Here is a 13691-nt window from a genome sequence, read left to right on the forward strand (position 1 = left end):
CTAAAGATTTTTACTTTGATTTATCCCATTATTATCTGCAGGGAAACAGTTGCTTTTACTGATTAAAAATATAGGCCAGCCGCAGCGGCTCACGCCTGTAATCCCAGCACTTTGGGAGGCCAAGGCAGGCGAATCACAAGGTCAAGAGATCAAGACCATCCTGGCCAACATGGTGAAACCTCGTCTCTACTAAAAATACAAAACTTAGCTGGGTGTGGTGGCGCGCACCTGTAGTCCCAGCTACTCAGGATGCTGTGGCAGGAGAATCGCTTGAATCCAAGAGGCAGAGGTTGCAGTTAGCTGAGACCATGCCACTGCACTCCAGCCTGGTGACAGAGCGAGACTCCATCTCAAAAAAAAAATTAAAATGCAGTAGCAAAAGCGATGGTAGAAATTTAAAACCGAGTTGATGAGTGGGAAAAAAGTCAGGTAAAACAATTTTTGTAATAAAATAGAAAGATTTTGTAATGTGGAGGCACAGAACACTAGATTTAAGCCAGGGGGTCTTAAGTTGTGTTACATACCTTTTAAAAGTCTGATGGAAGGTATAAATGTTCTCCCACCAAAAAATGTACATAGTGTACATAAAATTTTGCACATAGTTTTTATTACATTGAAATATATTATTTTAAACAGAATGTAAAAGAACCTTCATGAAAACTATGTCACTTTTTTTAATGCAAAAACCAGTGGCCACTACCTGAGAGCAGTGAATAAATCTAAGTGGTACAAATTAACCAAAATTAAGCTTTAGTTCTGTTCAATACGAAATTTTAATGAAAAAACTGCTATTTAACTTTTAAAATAACAAGTTGAAACTATGCTCTTTGACTTTGCAACTTTTATATCCAATCTTTGATATCCAATCAGTGTTGACTTTGGTAAAAAGTGCTGAAAATGCTATTTTACAAAAGAAAAAAGAGTAAATGGAATCTGAAGATTCTCTTGCCTGATGAAAGTAGACTTGTCAAGAAATAAGACTTCTCCAAGACTTGAGATAAATTCATGTTGCATCATTTTCTTTGCCTTCAAGTTACTGAGATCATTTTTGGCAAGATCTGTAACATTAATAGTGTGTTAGGAAGGAAAAGATTATGACTCCATATTTTACTTTCAAGGTTGAAGAGTTAAACTCTTTAAAAAGAGTGTATTTTACCCTGTAAACAACAGTATCAGGCTGTAGAATTTGTCTTCTGAAAGCAGTGAACTTACATATAGCAGAGAACTTCATAGAACTCCCATTTCTTGACAAAACCTCTCAAGAAGCTCTTGATTGAAAGTCTTGGCTTTCATGAATCTGGCAACTTTCACAATAGTAGATTTTTCATGACAAATCCTCTTACACAGGCGATTATTCAAGGGTTGGCACTTGAAACAGTAGAATACTTTCACAACAAGAGATAAGATTTCTTTCAGAATTGATGACAGTCTTGCACCCTAGTGCGTACTGATGAAGAAAGCAGTGGGTGACCATGACATGGAGAGCTGCTGTCTTTACCAGTGCCACAATATCAGATGTGTTCTCTGGCAGTAAGGTGTACTATCTGCCTACAGTATACTGAGGTTTCTTCAGGAGAAGTTTTGTGGTAAAGAAACTTCACTATTTTGAAAGTGTTAATGTTTTCTGAAGTTTCCAAAAAGGATTCCAAAATGGGAATGTTTCCTTGATTGTGTCACCTTGCTTGCATTTGATGAAAACTAGTAGCCGGCTATACTGAGAAATCATATCTGAAGAAAAGTGGTACTTCCAATCTTTTTGTGACCTACTTTATTATTATTTTTTTAATGTCAGGTTTTTTTTGGAATGGATAAGAGTATTTGATAGAGGTATTTGCAACAGTCTTACTCTTCTTCATGCTACAAGTATGTTTGACTCTTTCTAAGATACTTGCCGTCACCGTTCAACTGTGTGACATTTTTATTTGTTTAGCATTATAGTCAATAGCCTAGTAGATGATTTAATCAGGAGTTTTAATTGGAACAAATAATTTTTGTAATGGTCTAGACTTTCCAACTAACTGTGCTCTCACATGTGGTCTCTTTTTCTCCCTCTTTTCTCTCTCCTACACACTCCCAGCCACACACATATGCATACATACCCTGTCTGATATAGCTGCTTCTTCAGAATATTTGGCTGTGCTCTGCTGATGGTGAGAACTTGCCATTTAAGAAGGACTTGGGACAGTCCATCTCATCATGTTCAGGGATAAAAGTAAAACCCAAGGATACTTAAACTTTATTGTATTTTATTTTCTGTTTCCAGTCCAAATTAAATCCAAGAGAAGGCTCCATAATCAAAAAGTAAGGACATATTTTAAATTTGCCAGCAGGAAGATATTCTAGTCATTACAGTCTTATAATACTATCAATTCTGTTTCTCTTCAGAGGTGAGGAGAGACTATTTGATGAAATCATAAGTCCTGTAGGATTTTGTGAAATAGGGCCAGAATGAAAGCTAGCAAGAATAGTAGTTATGAAAATAAAATGCAAAGTTTATAGTATCATGTGGTAAAATGTAATAGTATCTACTTCATCAGTAGAACTGCTCAAGTCGCCATATATTCTCCGTCCTTTGTATAGGTTGGATCCCCCAAGTGAAAGGAGATGATGGGCTATTAGTAAATAGAAAATGGAGATCTGTACATAGAGTGTTAAGGGTGTAAGAATGTAAATATTAAAATTGTTATGTTTAGCTGTTATTTAATATTAAGACTCAGAGTTAAGTAATTTACTATACTTGGCTCATGCTTAGTTAATGTACTTAGACCATATTTCGGATGAATTATTCACAGGATCTAAAGGAGTATCCTAATGTGTTCCTACCTTCTTTATCTCTGTGTTTATTTAAAAAGGCAAAAAGAAATGTAGGAGCAGATGCTGTTGACCATATTTGACTAAACAGTAGCATTTGTGTTTAGATTGAAACAGCATTAGAAAACTAGATATGGATTAAAGTCAATGGTGGTTTTTTTTTTTTTTTTTTTTTTTTTTCCTTCCAGGAATGTTTCTTATAGATGATCAAACAGGCCCAGAAAGGGGAAGTGTTGTGATCAATATTATCCAGTTCATATTAGCATTCAGAGGGAAATTTGAGTCCTTTTATATACCGTTAAATTTCTTTCTATACTATCAAGTCCACAAATCCTGGAAGTGCAAAAGAATTTTGAGACTGTTCAAAATAATTAATCTCTGTATAGGGTCAGGCTTTCCTGCAAGGTTATGAAATGCTGATAGAATTGGTCTATTTTGAAAGGCTCCTCAGCTTATACCCTTCCTTACAAATGCTTCCTTACAAATGCTAAAGCATTTAATGACCCCTGATTTAAAGAGAATTTGGACAGATTGAGGTTGTTGGTCTTGGAAATAAATACTGCAGGCTCCTGTAAAATACTTGAAATGTAATTGTTTTAAAACTTTCAAAGATATCACTTGTTTGCCTATTGGTTAGAATACTAGTGAAATAATTTTTAATCTTTTATGAATAGCTAACTTCATCATAAGAAAACTTAGCTAAGCATGGTAAAGCTGTTGTTATACAGCTGTGGAGTTCTTCCTGAGGAGTAACTGTCTTATAATAAATGTAATTGATTATCTAAAGTAGTTTTATTCTTGGAATATCTCATAATAGGTTTATTCTCTTCTTGTCAGTATTTCCTTGTAGATTGAGCCTGTGGATTTGCATTTTTGTAATTGTGAATCACCATTATAGGAGATACATATATTTTATCTACTTTTCAGTTTGTATGGGGTTAACTTTTATTAGAATCATCTTTAATGTTATTTTGCTTATATCCTTAATTTTAATTATAGACAAACATTAAGAAGCTGGAGAAAATTATGTTCTAGTGACATTTATATAGAAGAAGAATCTTTTTTCCCCCTTTTTTGAAGAGAGATGAGGCAGTCTCATATTTTGGTAAAGAATTTGTAGACTTTGTAGAGGTCTCTTCAAAATAATCTGGCTCAGAATCTTGACATATCCTCAGCAGACATGGTGCAAATTAGATGGCAGAGTGGTGGGTACAAGTTGACTATAAAATAAAGCATTAGGTTAGTAATGCCCAAATAATACTTTGGGTTTTGAGTGTTGCAGAGAAGTCAGACAACTGATACTATAAAGAAAAATGTTCTGAGAGTGAGGTAACTGCTTGAGGGAAGGAAGGCTCCTTCTGTCTTATTCACTAATTTACAAGAAGACAATTGTGTTACACTTCCTTAGGAGTCATTCATTTGTATATTTGATACTTTTGCTTTATGAACATGTGAAGATTATTCAAAAGCAAGCTGTTGGTGGTTTTTTCTTCCAAGAAAGCATGCCGCAGGGCAACTTTAAGGGTTGGTTCTCGTCTAGCCCTATGCCCCACACTGTCTGCTTCTGCACTTAAGTTTCAGTATTAGATAACTCACATGTTTAAACGATGAAGAAAGAGTTAAAACATCCTGAGAATGCTAGTAAATGTGTATTTTTGAAAGGACTCCCAAAATTTGAGTTTAAAGAGGTAAACTCCTTTTTCATGAGAAAGTTACTTAGAATCACTACTGCTGTTTCCCTCTCCCTTGCCTTCTCCCTGTCACATGCATACCCCCAACTGTGTTCCAGAATGATGGCACATAAAGGAAACATTCATATTTCCTTTTTTTTTTTTCCTTTTTTTGAGACAGTCTCACTCTATCACCTAGGTTGGAGTGCAGTGACGAGATCTCAGGTCACTGCAACTTCCACCTCCCGAGTTCAAGTGATTCTCCTGCCTCACCTCCGGAGTAGCTGGGATTACAAGCGCGTGCCACCAAGCCCGGCTAATTTTTGTATTTTTAGTAGAAGTGGGGTTTCTCCCTGTTGGCCAGGCTGGTCTTGAACTCTTGACCTCAAGTGATCCACCCACCTTGGCCTCCCAAAGTGCTGGGATTACAGGTATGAGCCACTGTGCCTGGCCTCTTATTTTTTCTTTGGTTAAACTTTTAGGAAAAAAGTTTGAGCTGCTTTTAATTTTCTTTCTGTTTTTAAATAAATTATTAGAGAGAAAGTTTCTCTCTGTTAGGAACTCTGTGTACATGAGTTCATTGAGCTTATTCTTAATAAAGACAAATCTTCCAGAAATAATAGTTGTTAACTTTAAGTGATCTCAAGAAAAGGAAAATTTTTAGTTTCTCTGGGGAATGAATTTTCATGACCTAATCTTAAATCAGGTTATTTCTTCTAGCCTGTTTACTAAATTTCTACATGTTGTAACCTAATGAAATTTTCTTACCTCCTCTTTATTTAAAACAAACAATAATTACTGTCTTTTAAAAAATCTTCCAATGTAATGTTCTTATTTTTCTTAACACATTAATTTTCCTGGGCCAAACTGTGTTACTATGATCCACATTAATTAAGGCTGTTATATAATACAATAAAATTGTAGAACTTTCATACCTTAAAGGATCTTAGCAATTATTTAATTCAAACCCATTCTAACATAGATGATAAAACAGATTTGCAGAGTTGGGTGGCTCATACCTGTAATCCCAGCACTTTGGGAGACTCAAGCGGGAAGATTGCTTGAGCCCAGGAGTTCAAGACCAGCTTGGGCAACATAGTGAGACGCTGTCTCTACAAAAAAAAAACTTAAAAAATAGCCGGGCATGGTGTCACATGCCTGTAGTTCTAGCTACTTGGGAGGCTGAGGTGGGAGGATTGCCAGAGCCTGGGAGGTTGAGGCTGCAGTGAACCATGATTATACCACAGCACTCTAGCCTGGGCAACAGATCGAGACCTTGTTTCACAAAACAAAACAAACAGATCTACAAAGATCAACTTGTTCTAAGTCATATAATCTTTTTGTGTAATAACTAAAAACCACATCTTCTAACCTCAAACCTGGTATTTTTTTCTACGAAATTATGTTCTACAGTCCAAATTATTTTTCTTTTTCATTTTGAATCCTAAAGTAGAAATAGAAACTTAGAAAAATAAAAAGCAACTCCTTTATAATATATGAGGACTTTTTCAGTTTTAAATCAGAAAAACCCAAGTCAAGGTAGCTTAAATAAAAGGACTTACATAACCTAAAAGCTCTGGCCTGGATCTAGGTGCTCAACAGATCTCAAGAGTATCTCATTCTCTCTTCCTCCCTTACCCTTCTCCTCCTTTCTCTCTTCTGTATATATGTTATTTTCAAACAGGCTCTAACAAGTAGTGGCGAGATATAGTTCCTAATAGCTTCAAGTTTGCATTCTACCTACTTTAGCAACTATGATGGGAAGAGAGCTATAATTTGAGCAAAAATTTATAGGGTGAGTTCTGATTTCCCTGGATCGAGGCACATACCTATTCCTGAACCAAATATTCTGGCCAGGGAATGGAATTCTCTGGGACATGTATCTAAAGCTGAAGTATAGAGCCTGCCACACAGGGATAATAATAGTTTTCCAAAGAAAAATCGAGGAGGGGAAAGAATGTTGGAAAGAGAAAAAAATATCAGTTGTCTGCTTCACATTTATTCTCAATAATTAGTTTCATATAAGTGAAATACTGTAACACCCTAAACTTCAGAGATTCTTCGTAGACAGGAAAAATAAGAGCTCAAAGAAGTTGTGACTTCGTTCAAATCACATAGTTTCTATACATGCTATTAGTAAAACCCAGGACAGCTGAGTATAAGTTTTACCCTTATATTCACATTGAGGTCCAGATCCTGGTTTTGAATGAGATAATTATGTACAGTAGGACTGTTTTCTGATCCTTAAAATAGAGACAATGATATCTATCTTGTAAAGTTGTGGTAGTGTTAAAGATATATAAAATGATGGCAAGTATCTTAATATACGAAAAGCTGCTATATGTTGTCATTGTAATAATAGCCATATTTCTTCCTTTGTTGAATTGCTTTCCTATAGTAATCTTACTGTGATCATCCTGAGACATAGATTTCCGAGCTTCAAGCAAACACTATTATGTTGAAACATCTACATTATTTCTAAGTTTAGCAGTGCCGGTGGAAAGTTTACTGAAATAGAAAATTGCTTTTTTAACTGAGGAGTGTAGATTATAAATTCATGATTCATCTTCTCAGAAGATGATCGGAGTATTGATAAATATTGATGCATAGACTATGAACAAAACATTACATATCTTGTGCTGTGATATTAAAGTAGTATTCTGTTCTGGTAGTAGTATGGCAGTATTTTAGGTCTGAAAGATGTATATAATCTGTACTTTTAAATGTGTTTTTTAAGAGATTAATCACAAGAGATTTACATAAAACTAAGGTTAAAAATTAATGGTGGATTAGAGATACATCAGGCAAATTTCAGTTTCAAAAGCAGATGACAGAATCTCAGTATCAGAGTAGCATTTAAAGCAAAAAGCATTAAACTGGATCAGAAATGTCATTTTACATTAACGCAGGGTATACTCCAGGTAAAGACTTAGCAGTTATGAACCAGTGTGCTAAACATAACATCAAAATGTATTAAGCAAAAGCTGAAAAAAATGAAGAATAATTGGTAGAAAAGCAATGATAGGAATCTTTATGGTACTTCAGAAGTTACAAAGTAAGAAGATACAGTCATGTGCCACATAATGATGTTTGAGTCAACGCCTGACAATGGTCCTGTAAAATTAAAATGGAGCTAAAAAGTTTCTATTACCTAGTGATGTTGAAACCGTTGCAATGCAGTGTATCACTGACATGTTTGTGGTAATGCTGGTGTAAGCAAACTACTGTACTATCAGTTGTATAAAAGCATAGCACAGTTATGTTCAGCACGTAATACTTTATAATGATAAACGAATATGTTACTAGTTACATGTTTACAGTACTATTTTATTATTTTAGCATGTGCTTCTGCTTATTAAAAAATGTTAACTATAAAATAATCTTTAGGCAGATCCTACAGCAGGTATTCCAGAAAACGGCGTTGTTGTCATAGGAGATGTCAGCTCCATGGGTGTTATTTCCCCTTAAGACCTTCCAGTGGGACAAGATGTATAGGTGGAAGACAGTGATATTGATGATCCTGACTTGTAGAGGCCAAGGCTAAAGTATGTGTGTATTTATTAGTTTTTAACAAGAGTTTAAAAAGTAAAAAAAAAAAAAATTAAAAAATAGAAAAAATCTTACAGAATAAGGATACAAAGAAAAAATGTTTTTGTGTAGCTGTGTAATGTTTTTAAGTTAAATGTTACAAAAGAGTCAGAGTTAAATGTTTGTATGTTTATAAAGTGAAAAGTTATAAAATGCTAAGGTTAATTTACTGAAGAAAGAAAAAATTTTAAAATAGATTTAGAGTAGCATGTTTATAAAATCTACAGTAGTACACAGTAATATCCTAGGCCTTCACATTAACTCACCACTCACCCACTGACTCACCCAGAGCAGCTTCCAGTCCTGCAAGCTCCATTCGTGGTAAGTGCCCTATACAGGTGTACTGTTTTTATGTCCTTTATACCATTTTTACTGAACCTTTTCTATCTTTTAGATACACAGATACCATTGTGTTACAGTTGCCTATGATATTGAATACAGTAACTTACTAAACAGGTTTGTAGCTCAGGAGCTGTATCATATAGCCTGGGTGTGTAGTGAACTATACCATCTAGGCTTGTGTAAGTATATTATATGATACGGTGATGAAATCACCCAGATGCAGTTTCTCTTAAGCAACACATAACTGTAGATATATAGGTGGCTTGAATAATAAAATAATGAAATGTATTTTTTTCTGTCATTGACAAAACATTACCAATCTTACAAATTAGACCAACTACAAAACAAAATCTCACTCGAAAATAAAAATATATAAGTCCCATTTCTTGATTACAATTCATTAGAACTGGAATTTTTTAATGTTTAAATTTATATGGAAATATAAAATCATGTTTTAAGTAATTTTTGATTCAATGAGGAAATGTAAATTTACATTAGAAATTGATTAATGACAAGTAGAGATTTATAACGGCAAAAATGTTAATGAATTAGGAAACAATAAACCATTTGAACTAATCTAAATACTGATTGCATGAAAATGCCAATAAAATCAATACATATTTTTAAAAGCCAGTCAAGGATAAAAGAAAAGAAGGAAACTAAAAATGAGACATTAAGTACGAGAAAGGAGATAAAACTACAGTGTAGAGGTGATGTTAAAAATTATATTCAGGTCTGTGCTAATCATTTTGGAAATTTCAATGAGAAATAGGCAATTTTCAGTGAATATGTCATTGTAAATGCTTTAAGGAGAGAGACAAAATCTGAATAGATCCTGCAATAATGAAAATGTCTAGGAGCCCTCAAGAAATACCTGGTTTAAATTGCATTTCAGGTGGCTGCTTATCAAACCTTGAAGTGTCAAGTAATTATGTTATCTAAATTGGACCAGGTGCTAGAAAATATGTAAGACTTCACAGGTGGCTGCTTATGTAGCCCTTATACCTTAATCTGATAAAGGTAGCATATATTTAAAAAGAAAACCAGAAGGTACAATTTAGGGAAAATTAAATATTTCTATTTGGCCAAAGTAAGAGTACATTCAAGGGAATTGTGAGAGGTAAGAATGGAAAAAGAGGTTGGAGCTGTATTTTTATGCTGTGATTGAATTATAGTGTGTGATAAATTGCTCTTGTTTGGGTAGAATACTATTTAACATTTTGAATTAATTGGTAATTGGATTAATCTTAACTTTAAAAAAAATTAATCTAAGAGTGGTATAAAGGATAGATTACAGAATGGATAAAGGGCGATAAATCAGTTGGCTATGGCGGAATTGCAGGAAGAAACTGAAATAGGCCACAGAAAACTGAAACTGACATTTTGAGTAGTATTTTGGAATCAAGATCTGGATTTTGGCAGCTGAGTAGGTGCATAGGAATCAAAGATGAGTATACTAAATGAACTTAATCTATGATTTGTCTCATTTTATTGTGTACCATTAGTGTGTATCCATGTATGTATGTGCCAGGTAGTTAATATGCTGACTGTGTCTCTTAGCTCCCCTCTGCTGCCTGGACCTTTGCCACAGTGCTAGAGTTCCCTCACTTCTCTTTTCTATAACCCTATGATACTACTGCTGTCTCTCAACTGTGTTTCCTTCCTCAAGCAGAAAGAAGATGGCAGGATCATATTGTAGTTGACTAGAAGCTGTGGAGTTTGAGTGCTGGGATTATATCTAGTTCCATTACTTATGAAGATATATGACCTTACCTCATGTATAAAATGGTTTACCAATAGTACCTACCTTACATGGTTTTATGAGTATTAAATTATGTATTTCTAAAGAGATTTAGAACAATACAAAGAATATGGTATGGGCTCAGTAAGTGGTGGTGGTGTTAGTTATTAGAAGGCCATCAAGTGCTGGAGAAAATAGTGAATATCATTGATGGAAATAAGGGGGGGTTTTCCAAGTTAAAAAGCTTCAGTTTTTGGAAATGTGTGTTGTAAGTATTTCTGAGATTACCAGGTAGAAATTCCAGCCAGATGTTGGAATTCTGCACTGGCAGTTGGGAATAAAGTCATGTTGAAGGAGATAAGTTTTGGAGTTATTGTGTAAAATTGGTAAAGCACTGGAATAGATTGGATTGACAGAGGGGAGACTCTTTTGAGATAGGCCTATATTTAGGGACAAGAGAAGAGACAACCAATAAGGGTTGAAAGAAACCTTAAGAGAGTAAGTCCTATGACAGAAGCAGGGAAGTTTCAGAATGGATGCAGAAAGATCAGCCAGGCTTTTCCTGTTCTCCATCGTGGTGCGGCATCAAGGTGAAAAGGATAACACCATGCAGGAACTTTGCATCTACAGGCTCTGCTTCAACATCTGTTTAGGAGAAAGTGGAGACAGATTGACCTGAGTAACTAAGGTGTTGGAGCAGCTTACAGGTCAGACCTGGTGTTTTCCAAAGCTAGATAATACTGTTAGCCCTTTTGGCAATAGAAGAAATTAAAAGACTGTTGTCTGCTGCACAGTTCAAGGCGCCAAGGCAGATGAAATCTTGGAGAATGGTCTAAAGGTGCATGAGTGTGAGTTAAGAAAAAATACCTTCTCAGATACTGGAAACTTTGGTTTTGGGACCCAGGAACACATTGATCTAGGTATCAAATATGACCCAAGCATTGGTGTCTACAGCCTGGACTTCTATGAGGTGCTGGAAAAGCCACGTTTCATCATGGCAGATAAGAAGTGCAGGACAGGCTGCAGTGGTGCCAAATAGAATCAGCAAAGAGTAGGCCATGCACTGGTTCCAGCAAAAGTATGATGGGATCATCCTTCCTGGCAAATAAATTCTCATTTCTACCCAAAAGGCCAATAAAAAGTTTTCAGTGAAATGTTTAAAAAAAAAAAGATCAGCCAGCAGCCAGTAGGGTATCAGTTGTTGAGAAAGCACTAATGACCATTAAGAAATCAGCCTCGACTGGGCATGGTGGCTCATGCCTGTAATCGTAACACTTTAGGAGGCCAAGGCAGATTTCTTGAGTCCAGGAGTTGAGACCAGCCTGGGCAATGTGGCAAAACCCTCGTTTCTACTAAATAAATAAATAAATAAATAAATAAGCAAGCAGGCAAGCAAGCAAGCAAGCAGGGCTTGGTGTTAGGCTCCTGTACTCCTAGCTACTCGGGAGGCTCAGGGGGTTGAACCTGGGAGGCAGAGGTTGCAGTGAGCCAAGATTGCACTACTGCACTCCAGCCTGGGTGACAGAGTGAGACCATGGCACACCCCCTCCCCTCTGAAAAGAAATCAGCCTCATAATCAATTTCTCTGGATTAAGGAGTAAGAGCGTCTCAAGATTTGCTATTTATAGAGAGGGCGGCTGATAGTTTGAGAGAGGTACAGAATCTAGGGAGAGTGTGTGTTTTTGGTCTTTCAGTTGTTTGCCGGCCTTGGATAAAGAATAAAGATTACTTGAGCATATTATTTAGATACAAGTGGAGAGAATAAAGGCACATGCCAGATAGGAGATAATTAATAAAGCACTTGCCCAAAATAGAACCTCGTTGAACAGGAAGAGACATCAAGCATGAAGCAATTTTAAGATGGGAGAAGGGAATTTTGAGTGTTCATATTGGATGACCTCAGGGTTCCCAGTAAAACAGGAGCTGAATTCATTGAAGATGATGTGTTGGTCAGGATAAAAAGAGAGGTTGGGAGAACAAAGTACTAAAATCATTGTGGTCAAGAGTTTAGTAAGTGTATACCAGAAGAGTTATTGAGTGATATGAGTTTGAAATAGGCAAAGCTGTAGGAATGGGGGCTGGAAAGAATATTAGAAGGAACACTAAATATACTTCTGAGGTCTACCTCCTGGTCTGTGAACATAAAAGAGTTGAAAGAGTAATGGCTGAAGTTCTTTAGCTAAAGTTGTTTAGCTAAAGTTAGAATGTGTTGAAAGTTGTATTTGAGGAAAAAAGGTTAAGGATACAGTTGACCGTTCGATAATGTAGCCCACTGTTGACCAGAAGCCCTACCCATAACATAAACAGTCAATAACACATATTTTGCATATGTATTATATAGTATATTCTTACAATAAAGTAAACTAGAGAAAAGAACGTGTATCAAGAAAATCATAAGGAAGAGAAAATACATTTACAGTACTGTATTTATTGGTACTATACATTTATGTTGTCGGTTTACAAGATGAAGCATCTGAAATGGCCAGCAGCTATAGCTGTACGTATCTACTGTACATATCAAGCAAGTCACCTTATTCTTATAACATCCATGACTTTTCTCCACTTCTTGAAAGCACTTCCATTATCACTATTGGCACTTCATATGGGTCTCATGGTGTTAAGGTTTACAGCATTGTATTAAGCACAATGAAAAATACACAAGAGGGCTGGGCGCGGTGGCTCACGCCTGTAATCCCAGCACTTTGGGAGGCCGAGGCGGGCGGATCATGAGATCACAAGGTCAGGAGATCAAGACCATCCTGGCTAACATGGTGAAACCCTGTCTGTATTAAAAATACAAAAAATTAGCCAGGCATGGTGGCATGCGCCTGTAATCCCAGCTAATCGGGAGGCTGAGGCAGGAGAATCACTTGATCCCAGAAGGCGGAGGCTGCAGTAAGCCAAGATCGTGCCACTGCACTCCAGCCTGGGTGATAGAGCAAGACTGTGTCTCAAAAAAAAAAAGAAAAAGAAAAAAAATTACACAAGAACCGTGAGAGAGTGAGAGATAGCTTTTGATTGCAATACACAATTTACTGGAGAGATGAGCTGATCATACAGAGATGATTAGTGTCACACGGTGTTTTAAATAGATTCTTGCAACCCTTGAGCTCACTGCAGTAGCAACAGAAGTTAGCTATGAGATTTTAACAGTAGTATAGTATGTACTACAGTTAATATTACGTAACTATGATTTAATGCTGCATCTTTGCATTTGTTTGTTATCTTGACTACAAGTGGTATTATGTCTGGTCTTAAGGTTTGTGTGCATATGTTTTGATGAATTTTAACTTTTTATAATAGGTTTGTGTATATTTTATGTCAGTAAATGATAAAACAGACTAATAATCTACATATATTTTATGTATTCATGACATAAATCTAACTTTTTCTTAACTTTTTGATATTTCCAGGCTATGTGTTTCATCTGCAGGTTTTTTCAAATTGTTGAAATCTCTGAAAAATGTTATTGAAAAAAAAATCCATATATATAAGTGGACCCACACATTTCAAACCTGTCTTCAAGGGTCAGCTGTGTA

General features: G+C 35.8%; 1 protein-coding gene and 1 pseudogene across 3 annotated transcripts in view; both read left to right on the forward strand.

Annotated features, from left to right (window-relative positions):
• PTEN (phosphatase and tensin homolog) overlaps positions 1 to 13691 on the forward strand; it is a 103968-nt gene that overhangs the window by 69564 nt on the left and 20713 nt on the right. The window lies entirely within an intron of this gene.
• On the forward strand, positions 418 to 12503 carry LOC126963338 (60S ribosomal protein L11-like; annotated as a pseudogene). The gene has a single exon (XR_007729034.1). The product of XR_007729034.1 is annotated as a 60S ribosomal protein L11-like (transcript).

Source organism: Macaca thibetana, chromosome 9 (genome assembly GCF_024542745.1).
Source record: "Macaca thibetana thibetana isolate TM-01 chromosome 9, ASM2454274v1, whole genome shotgun sequence".
In the NCBI taxonomy this organism is placed as follows: Eukaryota; Metazoa; Chordata; class Mammalia; order Primates; family Cercopithecidae; genus Macaca; species Macaca thibetana.